General features: G+C 43.8%; 1 long non-coding RNA gene across 2 annotated transcripts; it reads left to right on the forward strand.

Moving 5' to 3' along the window:
- Window positions 1-1,064: 1,064 nt before the first annotated feature.
- On the forward strand, window positions 1,065-11,743 carry LOC102149237 (uncharacterized). 2 transcript variants are annotated; one of them, XR_289463.4, is made up of 4 exons: window positions 1,065-1,193; window positions 8,987-9,068; window positions 10,094-10,176; window positions 11,584-11,743. It is a non-coding gene; the product is annotated as an uncharacterized lncRNA (long non-coding RNA). The 2 variants fall into 2 exon arrangements; XR_011432138.1 differs by lacking the exon at window positions 10,094-10,176 and adding an exon at window positions 10,205-10,404.
- Window positions 11,744-13,888: the final 2,145 nt, after the last annotated feature.

Raw genomic sequence — 13,888 nt, forward strand, 5'->3', positions numbered from 1 at the left:
AAATAAGACAGTGTAAGGTGTTAATAGATAGTAATGGCTTCTTATCCCTCTCAGGGTATGTATTAGTATTCTGAAAGAGATTTCTGGAAGCACAATGATTTAACTCCAACAGGAAAAATCACAAATGGTAGTATTTTCATTATTGAGAGAGCCTGGGGGCAGGGTGTATGATTGGGGTGGAGGAATGAGGGAGCAGGGACGAGAAGGAAAGAAGAATGTTTTAGGTGGAAGGCTTTCTAGACTCCCCATAAAAAAGTCCACATCAGTAGAGATAGAAACCACCTCCATGTGTTTCAAAGGCCAGCCTTAGGTCTTCCCACCTTTGCTGTTGACTGTCTGATGGACTTAACCACAAATCATCACGGATCTCAGCAGTGGACCAGTGGGGAAGGGCAGAAAGGAGGAACCTGATGGAGGTCAGGGTCTGGGAAACTAATGCACCTGTAAGCTGGAGTCAACAAGGTTCCCCGGATCCAAAAGATGTTGACAGCTCTGGGCTGGGTCCAAGAACACTCAGTCTGTTAGATAGAGCCCAGGAGCAGATGAGGTTCTCACAAAGCATCCCGACCTGACATAATTTTCCAGACTGTGATAAGATTCTAACTGATAGGTGAGGATATTTGGATAAGAGTTTTGGGCTTCCTGGAATGAGCTAGAAAAGGCTGAGCAAAGTATCCAAGTTTCAGCCTAGTCAACAGGATTCAGGGCTGTTCTCTAATCTTCTCTTAGAGAACTAGGAGACAATCAAAAACTTGGGCAGAAGCCTAGAACATAGATTGGGCAAACAAGGCTGGAGTATGGAGGAAAATCGCAAATTGGTGGTCAAACAAGGGCTGTTTGACCGGCCGTCAAGCTTAGAGCATCACCGTTTACAGCGGCGCGGGCGGGTCCCCCAGCATCCCCCTCCCACAGCACAGGGGGTTCCTCAGTGCCCAGTGTGGCACTTGTAGGGGAGGAAAAATAATCTTCTTTCTACTTCTGAGCTCTTGGTTGAGACCCCTGTAGTCAAAGACAGATGAACAAGAGAAATAGGAAGTTTATTAACAGTGCCCCACACATCATGTGGGAGAAACCGAAACCGAAAGTAACTCAAAATGGTGGCTTAGAATTCCAGCTCGATAGCATCTTCAACAAAGGAGAAGCAGCGCGTAGAGAAACGACAGGACAAAGGAAAGCAATGTTAGGCTTCCAAGGTAGGCAAACTTGGAAGGAGGGTGGGTAAATGTAAGAGAAGAAGCTCGCGGAGTAAGGTCCATTTGCAGATTCCTCTGTGCCGTTTCTGGACTGATAGGACTGTCTTCTTTCCTCCTGGTACAGAAAGGGTACCTCTCACATGGGGGTCTTCTCACATGGGGAAGAAAAAGGAGGGTCAGAGTGTCCTTCTTGTGTGTGCTGTTTCTTAAGTCCTTTAATTCAAAATAATCAATATGCCTACATGGCATATTTTAGGGTAATGTATTCTGATTTCCTTCACAGTGTAGGTGGCTTCCCCAGAGCGTGGATTCTGCAGTGCCGAGTGGTGAGCAGCACCTAGCACCCAGCATCTTCCACTGGTGCTTTCATAGTGCCTCTGTGAATGGCTTTCCCCAGGACCTAGAGCATGGGTTTCCAGCACGTTCACCTGCAGGGCACAGCAGCAACTGCTCCGCCATCCCATGAGCCACGCCCTGCCCTCTGACAATTTCCAGATCTCAGCTCTCAGCTTTCTTTATATCTGCAATTCCTGTATTCTTTAGAGTTCTCTTTACTTCTTACTAGTCAATCCCTTGTGACACCAATCTCTGTTATAGTTAATAATTCTTTAAAATTTTCCCTTTCAAATCTCTCTGTGGTTTCTGTCTCCTCTCTGAATTCTGATTAATACAGAGAGTGTTGACCACAGATCCCGGGCATGTTCTGAAACGGGAAGTGTGGCCAGCACTGTTAGTGCTGCCCAGTCTCCATTCATCTTATTCTCTTAGTGGAGGTCCTCAAACCAGGCTCACAGACCCCAGGAAGCCTTTGAACAGAATTCACAGTGTAGGGGCTGGCCCCGTGGCCGAGTGGTTAAGTTCGCGTGCTCTGCTGTAGGCGGCCCAGTGTTTCGTTGGTTCGAATCCTGGGTGCGGACATGGCACTGCTCATCAAACCACGCTGAGGCAGCATCCCACATGCCACAACTAGAAGGACCCACAACCAAGAATATACAACTATGTACTGGGGGGCTTTGGGGAGAAAAAGGAAAAAATAAAAATCTTAAAAAAAAAAAAAAAGAATTCACAGTGTTCACGGACAAGGATGAGAAAAAAATTACATTTTTGTTTTGACTAACCTCTAGGTAAAATTTAGTATTTCCTTCAATTATGAATGTAGGTGATGGCCACGGCAAGGCTAACAGTGCCTGTGACTCTGTCACTAGAAAGAATCATAGATATTTTTATCTCACATTACAGTTGCAGACAACTTGAAATTTTGCTTATGCTCATGATGACTTTAAAGTTATAGCAGTTATTAGACCTGCTGCCATCTTTGTTATTAAAGCAATAATAATAAGCAAAAATGTAAATATTTCACAATTATTTTTTAAGGTAAATATTTAAAATTTTTTATTTAAAAACTTTGAGAATTCTGAGAAGTAGTTTCACCAGATTGCCAAAGGGATCTGTGACATAAGAAAGGTCAAGGACCTCTGGTCTATAATGATAGAGATTTTAGCCAGGCACGTGGACAGCCAGTCAAGGCTTAATTTCCCAGCATCCCTTGTAGCTAGTATGGCCATGTGACCAAGTTTTGCCAGTGAAATGTGAACAGAAACAATATGTTCAACTTCTGGGTCACACCCTTAAAATCAAAAGAAAATGTCCTCCCCTTCCTATTTCCTCTCTTTCCGGGCCCTGGAATAGGGGCCCAGTGGTGGGGAACCGGAGCTGTCATTTTAGACAAGGTGGTAGAAGCTGCATGGTGAAGAGGACGGAGCTACAAGATAGAAAGAACTTGGAAGCCCAGTATCTTGGAGCCTAAATGCTTAGGTGTGAGATATGACCTCGTTTCTTGTTTAAATCACTGGTATTTTGGGTTTTGTTCCAGTAGCTGAATCAATATGCTAATACAAAAGTCTGTGAGATCTGCCGAAAATCTGAACAATATTAGAAACTGAATCCAAATTATTCAGGCTGAAACCTGCCCTCTTGGATGAATCTATTTAGCTAAGAAAGCTGCTCTGGAGAGGGAGGAGGAAGGTGTCTTAACCTCAGCTGCCTCTGGCTAGGAAGCTGACCCACCCGCGTTGATGGTGGATTCCAGTGTGTCGGTGTGTCTGTCCAGGGTTCGTTCTACTCAGCCCCCGGCTGCATCATTTGACCAATTTCTAAGCATGATACATATCATATTTAATGCAAAATAAGGGATTTTTTCAAGGATTTAATTCCCCGTGGTTGTTGTTCCATCCATCCCTTCTTCATTTATTCATTCATCCTTCAACAAAGGTTTTGGACACTGGCCGTGTTCTAAGATTCCCCTAGAGACTGGGGATATACTGGCCAATAAGTCATAGCGTCTGACCTTGGGAAGCTCTCAGTCCAGGGTGAGGGCAGGAGACAGGGGGAACCCAGGCGCAGGAGTCTCCTAATGCTTCGCAGCTGCTTTGTGGGGCAACACTGAATAGACTAAGTTACAAAGCCTCTGATTTAAGGGTTAATGATCTTAAATGCAATAAAAGTTTTCCTAGTGATCTTTGGTATTTTACTTAGTATGATGAAACCCAATTATACAACTTTCCGAAAAATTACCTATGAAAATGAACATCTGAAAAAAATCAATAAAAGACAGTTTTTGAGATGAATAAGAATAGTGATAATAGGAATAATAATAGATCACACAGCTGGAACACTTTTTATGCACCTTTTACTGTGCCAGCAGATGGGTCATAATCAAATGCCTGATCAGTCCGTCTCCAAAGGTCCCGTTTTGGTTAAAGATGCCACCCACGTCTGGTTAGTGTCCAATGCTGTCCATACGAAAGGTGAATTTGAACTCCCTCGTGTGATTCTGTTTCCTCCTCTTTGTACCGTCTCGGGGCTGCTTCTGATGTCTTTCTCTTCCGAACTCGTTACAGTTGCTTCCTGAGCTGTGCTCTGACCTCAGCCTAACCTGCTACAATCCACCCTCTTAACCGGCTACATCCGCCCTCAGCTTTGCTTCCAGGTGATTGTTGACTTGTCTCTGCCCTGCTTCAAAACCCTCACTGCTCCCCAGTGTCTGCAAACCTTTCCTCCTGGAGTTCAAGGTCCTGCAGAAGCTGGTCCCTGCTTATGTAACTTCTTGCCCCGCCATCTTGCTAAGCGCTAGCCACACTGAGCTACCCTGTTTCCTAAATGAGTGATGGAATTTCACCCCTCTATGCAGTTGTTCATGCTGTTCCTCTTGCCCGAAATGCCCTTCCTCTCTTCTGTGCCTTTAGAAATCCTACCGTTCTTCAGTATTTATCTCAACTGTCTCCTCCTTTGTGAGGTGACCCCATTCTGAGACCTGACACCCCACTGCCCCAGCCCCTACTCCTTGCAGCAGAATGAATTGCTTCCTTCTCTCTACTTTCAAGGCACACGGCGTACACTTTTATTCTAGCACTTTTCACAGGGTATGGTGTCTCCTGAGTATCTTTTTCATCTACTAGACAATAGGGTTACTTGAGGTCCCTCCCAGTTCGGAACATGCTCTCCGGCCCGTGCTGGGCATAACTGCTGTAAACGAATTACCTGGTCTGTCCTGGACCCATCACCTCGGACTGTGTCCTTGCATTGCCTTGAAATGCTGGTCAGCGCAGGAGAAGCGAGAACACCAAGGCCTCTCCCTACTCTGGCCCCAGGACCTCCATTTCCCTACCCACCTCTCCAACGCTTTCCAAAAGGCCTTTCCCTTCTCATCATTTGATCTCATCCCGCACCAGTGATTGTGGCTTTAGGTGAAGCAGAGTAGCTCCTTTTACACTTAAAACCTCTGCTCTTCTGAGGCAGCACAAGGTCAGTGGATCACCAAATGTCAGCGTGAATTAGAGGTGCCTTAAAACTCTTCAACTTGGCGATCCTGAGGGCAGCAGCCTCATGTTAATTATGTTTTTATCCTTCAGAGCCTTGGAAAACGCTCTGAGTACAACATCGCTTACAAAACTCCTAAATTAAATTCACTACGAAAGTAAACTAAGATCCATAAAGTAAAAAACCTGGAGATATCCAATTCAAACTATTTACAGTAGATGGAGCTATATATTTCACTGTGATCTACTCCGCATTTCATACATCATGTGAGATTATTAACGTTTCAGCAGTTCTTAATCAGTTCATGCTTTTGCTTAAATATATTAAAAGCCGTGGGACTCACTTACCCTGTTTATTCTTCTTAGCTATAAATTGTTATAAAATGTTATTAAAGAGTTTCCCTAAAAATTGTTCTGTGATTAAAAGCAATTGGTACAAGTAGTAGACGTTATTAAAAACCAAAGATAAACCCTAATGTAAACTACAGACTGTGGGTCATGATGGCGTATCGAGGTAGGTTCATCAGTCGTAACAAAAGTACCACGCTGGTGGGGGATGTTGATGATGGGAGAGGCTATGCACGTGTGGGTCATGGAAAATCTCTGTACTTTCCTCCAAATTTTGCTGTGAACCTATAACTGCTCTAAAAAAACCAGAATGTTAACAAAAAAGAGCCAGAAGTACAATAAAATCTTAAGACCCCAATGGATAAATTGTACAAAGGACATTTACATTTCATATAAGGGCCATCAACTGACAAAGAAGTCAACCGCACTTGCAATCTTAAAAAGGTTAAAAAAAAAAAAGAGGTATTTTTTATAAATATATTTCTAAAATATATTTTCTGGACTAACCAAAAATGTAAATGATAATGCCCACATCTGGTGAAGTCCTGTTAAAGCTGTTTCATTCATAGTAATGATAATAGGTACAGCCCTCCCGGACATCAGCTTGGTGGGAAACAAAATTCATCACTCTTGAACTAGTGATTATATTCCTAGGTACTTTTGCTAAGAAATAATCCAAAAGGAAAAAGATAAATTCATGAAGTTGTTCATGATAACATTTTTATCATAGTAAAACATCCAAAACAAATATTAAGAGACTAAGCAAAATCTGATATTAGAATGATAGAATATTCTGCAGGGTTTAAAATATGTTTGCAGTCTACATAAAGATATGAAAAAATGCTTGAGTGAGGGGAGGGTCGGACCAAGCATTTCAGAAGACCTACGTCTATATCTAGGCTCTTGTTATGCTTCATAAAAATTGTACATAAATATACATGAGGACTGAAGTAAATGGAGAGATTAAAATAGTGTAGGTTATAAGTGATTACCAATGGAATTTTCTCCTTTGAAATGTTTTTGTTGTTATAATGCTTTGCAGTTAAAAAATTTTCAATAGTCACTCCATCTTTTTACCATTCAGATCAGCACAGGGAGAAATCTGTTGAGAAATTTTACATCTAATCAAAAATATAACATTGTGTTTGGTCTTGCAAAGCTCTGCTATATTCCATCAATAGTGGGCAGAGTTCTATCCTCAGTCTTGTATAAATTAAATCACCAGACTATAAGATCTTTACAAGGGGGAGAAATAATACCTTATTAATCTGTTTTCTTCAGACTCAGTATAGTGCTGGGCACATGGTAGATGCTGAATATGAATTTTCCTCAATCTATGTTAAGTGACCAAATGGCTAAGAAAATTCCTGAACAAGTTGTTTTCAAGAGTTCCCAGCTTGTGGCCACGAAGTTCACGGATTCCCTCCTGACTTAGCAGACCTAAACTAAGCTGATGAGAGTCTCTGTGCTTGGGGTGTTCAATAGGTGATGTTCGAATGAATGCCCCTTGATGCAGTCATAGAAGTTGGTCCTAAAACAGGTCCAGAGGGATGAAGTATCTTTCAGTCTCATCTTTTTGTAGTGGAGAATAAACCGGGGTTAGGGGGCAACAAACGGGTCAGGACTTCCGTATTCTCCAGTATTTCTGACCCCAGTGGGACATGGTAAAGACCAGGAGAATCACGTACACTTAGTTCAAGGACAAGACCCCTGAGTAGCACAAGTCACTTTCACTTACATCTCATTGGTCAGAACTTAGTTACATGGCTGCACCTACCTGTAAGGAAGGCTGGGAAATGTAGTCTTTACTCCATTTACTAGGCAGCTAGGTGCCAGCTAAACATCTAGAACAGATAGTAGGGTACAGCTGGTAGTCGGCCATAACAGGATATTTTAAAACTTTTTACTATGGAAAATTTCAAGCATATAAAAAATGTATTATGAATTTCAACGTACCCATCATAAATCTTCAACCACTATCAAGATTTGCCAATCTTGTTTCATGCCCCCCACCCCACACTCCACCCTCTACATTTTTTTTCTGGATTTTAAAAAATTGTGGTAAAAGATACATAACATAAAAGTTGGATTATTTTTAGCATGACATTTTACCTGTAAATACTTCAAAGTGCCTCTCTGATAATGACTTTTTAAAACAATCTGCCATTTTTATATGTAACAAAATTAATAATTCATTAATATCATGTAATTTCCAGTCTGTATTAAAATTTCCCCATATGTCTAAAAGAATGTCTTTTTATAGTAGTTCATTCTCATAAGTCTCATAAGACTCTTTTTATCCTATAACAGCTCCCCACACCTGCTTTTCAAAATGTCACTAATTTATTTGTGAGACCAGACCATTTTTCCTGAACAACAGTATTCTACAGTGGGCTTTTGACTTGTGTTGAATCCGGTCCTCGGGAAACATTCTTTAAAATAAATTTCTAGAATTTTCTGGTCAAAGGGCATGATCATCTCTGTGGTTCTTGCTTACCACTGACAAGCAGAAGCGTCTATCAAGTCTACTCTCACCAGTTGGGAATTATCCTATCACGTTCCTCACAGCTTGGTGAACACCAGGGGGCATTTGAAATTGTAGGCTAATGTGTAAAATAGCACCTCTATTGACAGTTTGTTAATTTAAAATGTGTAAAGTAGTACTTTTAACATATGTTTTTTTAGTTGCCGTTTTCACTCATGTATTTACCATCCACGCTTTCTCTTCCGTGACTTGAGTGTTCATATCCTCTCCCTAGGCCAACGCTGTACCCCTCTGACCCCTCCAGGTAATTCGGTAGTAACTTCCTGTTATGATCATGGCAGTCCCTCATCTTGTTTATTAAACTTTTAAAAAAATTATAGTCTTCATATTTTTAGAGTTTTAGGGTCAAGGAAAAATTGAGCCGAAGTACAGAGAGCTCCCATATACCCTACTCCATCCTTCCTCAGTTTCCCAGCATTAATGCAGGACATTTGTTACAATTGATGAACCTACATTGGCACATCACCACGCGAAGTCCCTAGTTTACAATATGGTTCACTCTTTATGTTGTACATTCTCTGGGTTTTGACAGATACATCATGACATGTATTTAGCATGACAGTATCATGCAGAATAGTTTCACGGCCCTAAAAATACCCAGGGTTCCACCACTTCATCCCTCCCTCCCTCCCCATGAACCTTGGCAACCACTCGCCTTTTTGCTGTCTCCACGGGTTTGCCTTTTTCACAATGTCATATAGCTGGAATCATACAGTATGTAGCCTGTTCAGACTGGCTTCTTTCATTTAGCGATGCGCATTTAAAGTTCCTCCATGTATTTTCATGACTTGGTGGCTCATTTCTTCATATCGATGAGGAATATTTCCTTGTATGAATGTGCCACAGTTTGTTTATTCATCCACCTACTGAAGGACATCTTAGTTGCTTCCAGGTTTTGGCAATTATGAATAAAGCTGCTATAAACATTCACGTACAGGTTTTTGTGTAGACATGTTTTCAACTCATCTGGGTAAACACCAAGGAGCGTAATTGCTGGATTGAATGGTAAGGCTATGTTTAGTTTTGTAAAAAACCATCAAACTATATTCTAAAGTGGCTGTACCATTTTGCATCCCCACCAGCAACAAATGAGAGTTCCTGTCGCTCCACATCATCACCAGCATTTGGTGTTGTCAGTGTTCTGGATTTTGGCCATTCTAATAGGTACGTAGTGGAATTTCATTGTCGTTTTAATTTGCAATTCCCTAATGACATATGATACTGAGCATCTTTCCATATGCTTGTTTGCCAACTGTATATCTTCATTTGGTGGGGTGTCTGTTTACATCTTCTTACTTTTTAATTGGGCTGTTTGTTTTCTTACTGAGTTTAAAGAGTTCTTTGTATATTTTGGACAAAGTCTTTTAGCAGATGTTTTGCAAACATTTCCTCCCAGTCTGTGGTTTGTCTTTTCATTCTCTTAACAATGTCTTTCACAGTTAAATGTATTATTTAGAGAGCATCGTACATTCACATGTAGTTGTAAGAAATAATATAGAGAGATCCCGTGTCCCCTTTACTGTTTTCCCAATGGTAACATCTTGTAAAACTTTAGTAATATATCACAACAAGGATATCGGCATGGATACTGTCAAGATACAGAACATCACCACAAAGGTCCCTCTTGTTGCCTACCCCTCATCTTTTGAATAGTCTTTTTAGCCTTAGAGAAATTCCTGCATGTGGAGATCTGTGGCCCAAGAAGAATGAGAACTCAGGTTGAAGCTAGGATAGAGACATGCACACATCTACGTAAGACTGGTTTGGAAGTGGGGAAGTGAGAAATTCGGCTCTTGAAGCTCTTGTGTTTTTGCTGATGTGGTTGTGGCATGGGCATCAGGCTTTGGGGGAGGCAGCAAGGGTGGACGTTTGCAAGGTTGAGCTCCTGGTGCGGAAAGGTCATGGCGGGGGCGGGGGGAAGGAGGGGGTGGCACTCGGGCCTTTCCCTGCAGAGATGTTCTCATCAGTGGGTATCGTTCTTTAAGCGTTAGCCTCAGGTCTGGTTCACCACCTCTCCCCATGAGTCTACGCATGATCCCATACCCTTTTATTTACTTATTTAGTTTATTCTGGGAGAATGTATAGCCTTTAATTATACAAACAGAATAAACAAACCACCCCTGCCCCCAGCATTATTAACTACCCCAGCTTCATCCTTTTAATTTACCTCTTTCTCCTTGATCATTCAGGGTTGATTTCTCTTGCTTGGAACTAAGAATTTTGACTGACCAATTTCCCGAAGACTCAGGCTCCACTGGCCCCCAAGAAACAGGTGAACTTTCAGGCATTTGTGTTTACAGGAGTTTTGCTACAAATATTTGTGGAAACCAAAATAACATGGATGGCCATCTGAGACTGGACACCAGGCGGTTTATATCAGTGAGTTAACCCATGAGACTGGCAGCAGAGGAGAATAACCAGAATACAAAGGATGCTGGATTTAGAAGAACAATCTTCAGTGTGAAAATCGCTCAGCACCAGCCCCTCCTCTGAGGCAGTGGTGAGTACGGACACTGGGTTAGAGTGGAAAGTTAGATTTCAAGGACAGAGACATCAGGGTTAAAATTTTGATCTTGTCATCCATTTGCCTGTGTGACGCCCTGGAAAAGACACTTGACATTTCTAAGCCTCTATTTCTTCATTTATAAAATGGGGATAATAATAATCTACCTTCAGGGTTATTGCAAAGATTGAAGTAGAAAATGAATATCAAGGGTCTGACAGACTTTCTGGTTTATGGGAGATACTTAATAAGAGGTCATTATTACTAGGTGTCCTACTGGGAAAATAATGAGGTAAGCCCATCCCCCAAAATGAGCAAGAGGAGACTAGCACAGACTTTCTTCCTTACAGGGCAGGGGTAACCCCAGCTATGGACTACATTTCCCAACCTGCCTTGCAGCCCAGGGCTTGTCATGTTGCACAGTGTCAGCCAATGAGACTTCCATGAGAGTCTACCGGGACGATTTTATTTTCTCCCTGTGGCTTCCTTCTACTTTCCTGGCACAGCTCTCCCGTGCAGTTTGCTTCCCTATGGCAGGATGTGGGCCCCAGGCCAGAACCCTGGTGGCCACTCTCTCCCTGTGGGTCTCTGTGAGCCCTGTCCAGGGCTTCACGTTGTCTCAGAGGCGGGGCCTCTTCTGGGGGCACAGAAGGCAGGCTGATGTGGTGGGAAAAGTCTGGTGACCTCCTGGGATGTTTTAAGAGTTTTATGATCTTGCAATGAGTCCCTCGTCTGGCACCCAGGAGAGTGCTCAAGAAATGCTAGCTATGTTCCATGCACAGCACTTTCCTCTCCTGCTACTTGGTGAGCTCCTTCCGAGGGTGGACTCTATCTTATTTCCGACTCTGTCACCAACACCTAGTGCCATGCATCCAGTGGGCCTTCTGTACAAAAGTGTTTAATGAACAAGCTGCTCACATCTGGCCCATCCTGACAGCCAGGACTTAGGCAAACGTCATCGAGGCTGCTAGTTGCCGGTACCAACCTACATCCCTCCTCCTATTAGTAATTCACGTAGCAGAGTGTTCAGCCAAAGGACACCTTTCCTGACTCCCGAGCAGCTATGGTCAGTGACCTAGCTTGGGCAATGAGATGAAAGCTGACGTGATGTGGGTTCTTCTGGGAAGTCTTAAAAGGCAGGGGAGGCCTATTTTTGACTCTTCTTCCATTCTGTAGCACGGAATTTGACATGTTGTTTGGATGGAGAGACAGCATTTTGGACACAAGGACAAGGATGGCAGTCTAGAACGCCGGGAGCAGCGGGAAGCACCGGGAAGCTGGCAAACCAACCTCGGATGGATGGCCTCCCTCGTAAGACAGACAAAACTGAAACTTCCATCGGCTTTAAGCCATTGCTTTTTGGGGGTTTCTGTTACAGGCGCTGAAGTTAATCCTAAATGTTATAGCAATTAATGGAAAGAAAAATAACACCCCATCTTCACGTTTAAGCTTTTATGGCATTGCTGCCCTGTCCAAAATAAGACTCAAGCCACCAAGTTAAAACACGATTATGCACAGCCCGTTACAGGCTTTGGCGATCCAAGCGCAGGATCCATCTCCCCACTGCGTTACCCCTGCCCTCCGCCTCTTTGTTTAATGGGGCCAGATATTTGAGGCGTTTTCTCCCTGTATTTATTTGATATTTGATGCATTTTCTCCATTCAAGCAGGGAGCAGGCTCTGCACAATGGCAAGGGTTGTTTACGAAGGGCCTCCTGGCATCTGTGTTCAAAAGATTAAAAATGCGCAGACAGCAGGCTGAGAGGAGGGAAGGCCTGCCTTGGGGTCGGGCCCGGAGGAGGAATCTGAGTTAGAGGCCAGTCTGGGGGCTCCTCAGGAGGCCAGCGGGAACGCCCTCATGGTGCACCGGGGACCCGAGATTCCAAACGCACCAGGGATTCCCAAGCCTCAGATGTGACACATTGGCAGAGCAGCTAAGGGGCCATCCGGCCTGGGCCATTCCCAGGGTTGACAGAGGATTCATAACCCCCAGGGCACTCCCCACACCATGTGACCGAGGACGCTTGGGTACAGAGAGGGAATGGAGACACTTGACAGGCATCAACTTAATGAGCCCACATTCGAACTCCAAACCTGCTCCTCCCAATTCTTCCCATGTCAGCCATAGCACCTCCGTCCTTCTAGCTGCTCAGGCCAAACCTTGGAGCTGTTCTTGACCCTTCTTTTTCTCTCACACCCCACACCCAATCCCTTAGCAAATCCAAGGGTCTGCTTTCAAAATACACCCAAATTCAGTCCTTGCTCATCCTCTCCCTGCTCCCAGCGTGGCTGCGCTGTTATCTCTGTCCTGCACTGTTGCCACAGCCCGCTGGCTGCCCTCCATGCTCTGCCCTTGTTCCCCCAAGTCTATTCCCATGGCAGCAGCCAGGGTTAGCCTGCTAAAATGTAACTCAACATGTGCTCCAAACCCTGCAGTGGATCCCAGCTCACTCACAACGTCCTGCAAGGCCCTCCCTGACCTGTCCGGTAAACTCCTTTCCTCCCTCTCTCTCCCCTCACTCACTGTGCGTTAGCCACACTGGGCTCTTTGTTGTCCCTTGAAAACACCAGCCATGACCCCACCCCAGTGCCTTTGCACGTGCCGCTCCCTTTTCTTGGAAAGTTCTTCCCCAGATATTTGAGTGACTTGTCCTTGAGTCTCTTTCAAGTCCTTAGTGAAATGTGTCCCCCTCAAAGAGGACTTTCCTGACTACTCTATTAAAATTGTATCACCTCCCCCCCAACCCAATCCTCTTCCCTGATCTTTCTTACGGCACTTAGTGATATGGATCTGACATACTGTGTCTTTTACTCACCATGTTTATGTCTCTCTCTCCCCACTAGGATGTGAGCCTTGAGTACAAGGACTTGGGTTTCCTTTATTACTCTACTCTTGGCAACCAGAACAGAACCTCATACCTAGGGCACGGCAATAAATTTTTGTTGCACCACCTTTTATTTGCTTTCCCTCCTTCCTTGCCTCACTCTTGCTGCCCCAGGACAGCACCACCCCTAATGATGCGTAAGCACATACGCTTTGACTCAGGCTCTGTTTTCTGGCGAACTCAGGCTATTTCTATAGTAGCTGGCAGCAGGTTGGACAGCTGGTAAGAGACAGATCCGGGATTCAAACCCAGGCAGGCGGTCTAACTCCAGACCGACACAGCTGCTGCTGCTGCTGCTGTTTCTTCTGGGAGCTTCACGTGCAAAGGCTCCAGGCAAGTTAATAGTTAAGAAGGGTATATGCCCTACAATTCCTATAACCCCACAACCAGTTGGCTTCCCTGCTACCCTGGCAACAGTACTATTTGTTGGGACAAAGGAAAGAGAGTGTAATTTCTGGTCTGCAAAGACACAAACACACATGGAAATAAGAATTATCCATGAGATGGTCAGCTCATGAAATTTATCCTCAAAAATTTCTTAATAATACATGTAATTTTACAAGATCATTCGTCGTAGCACCAAGCCCAATATTCCTT

The sequence above is a fragment of the Equus caballus genome, chromosome 24, assembly GCF_041296265.1.
Source record: "Equus caballus isolate H_3958 breed thoroughbred chromosome 24, TB-T2T, whole genome shotgun sequence".
Lineage (NCBI taxonomy): Eukaryota > Metazoa > Chordata > Mammalia > Perissodactyla > Equidae > Equus > Equus caballus.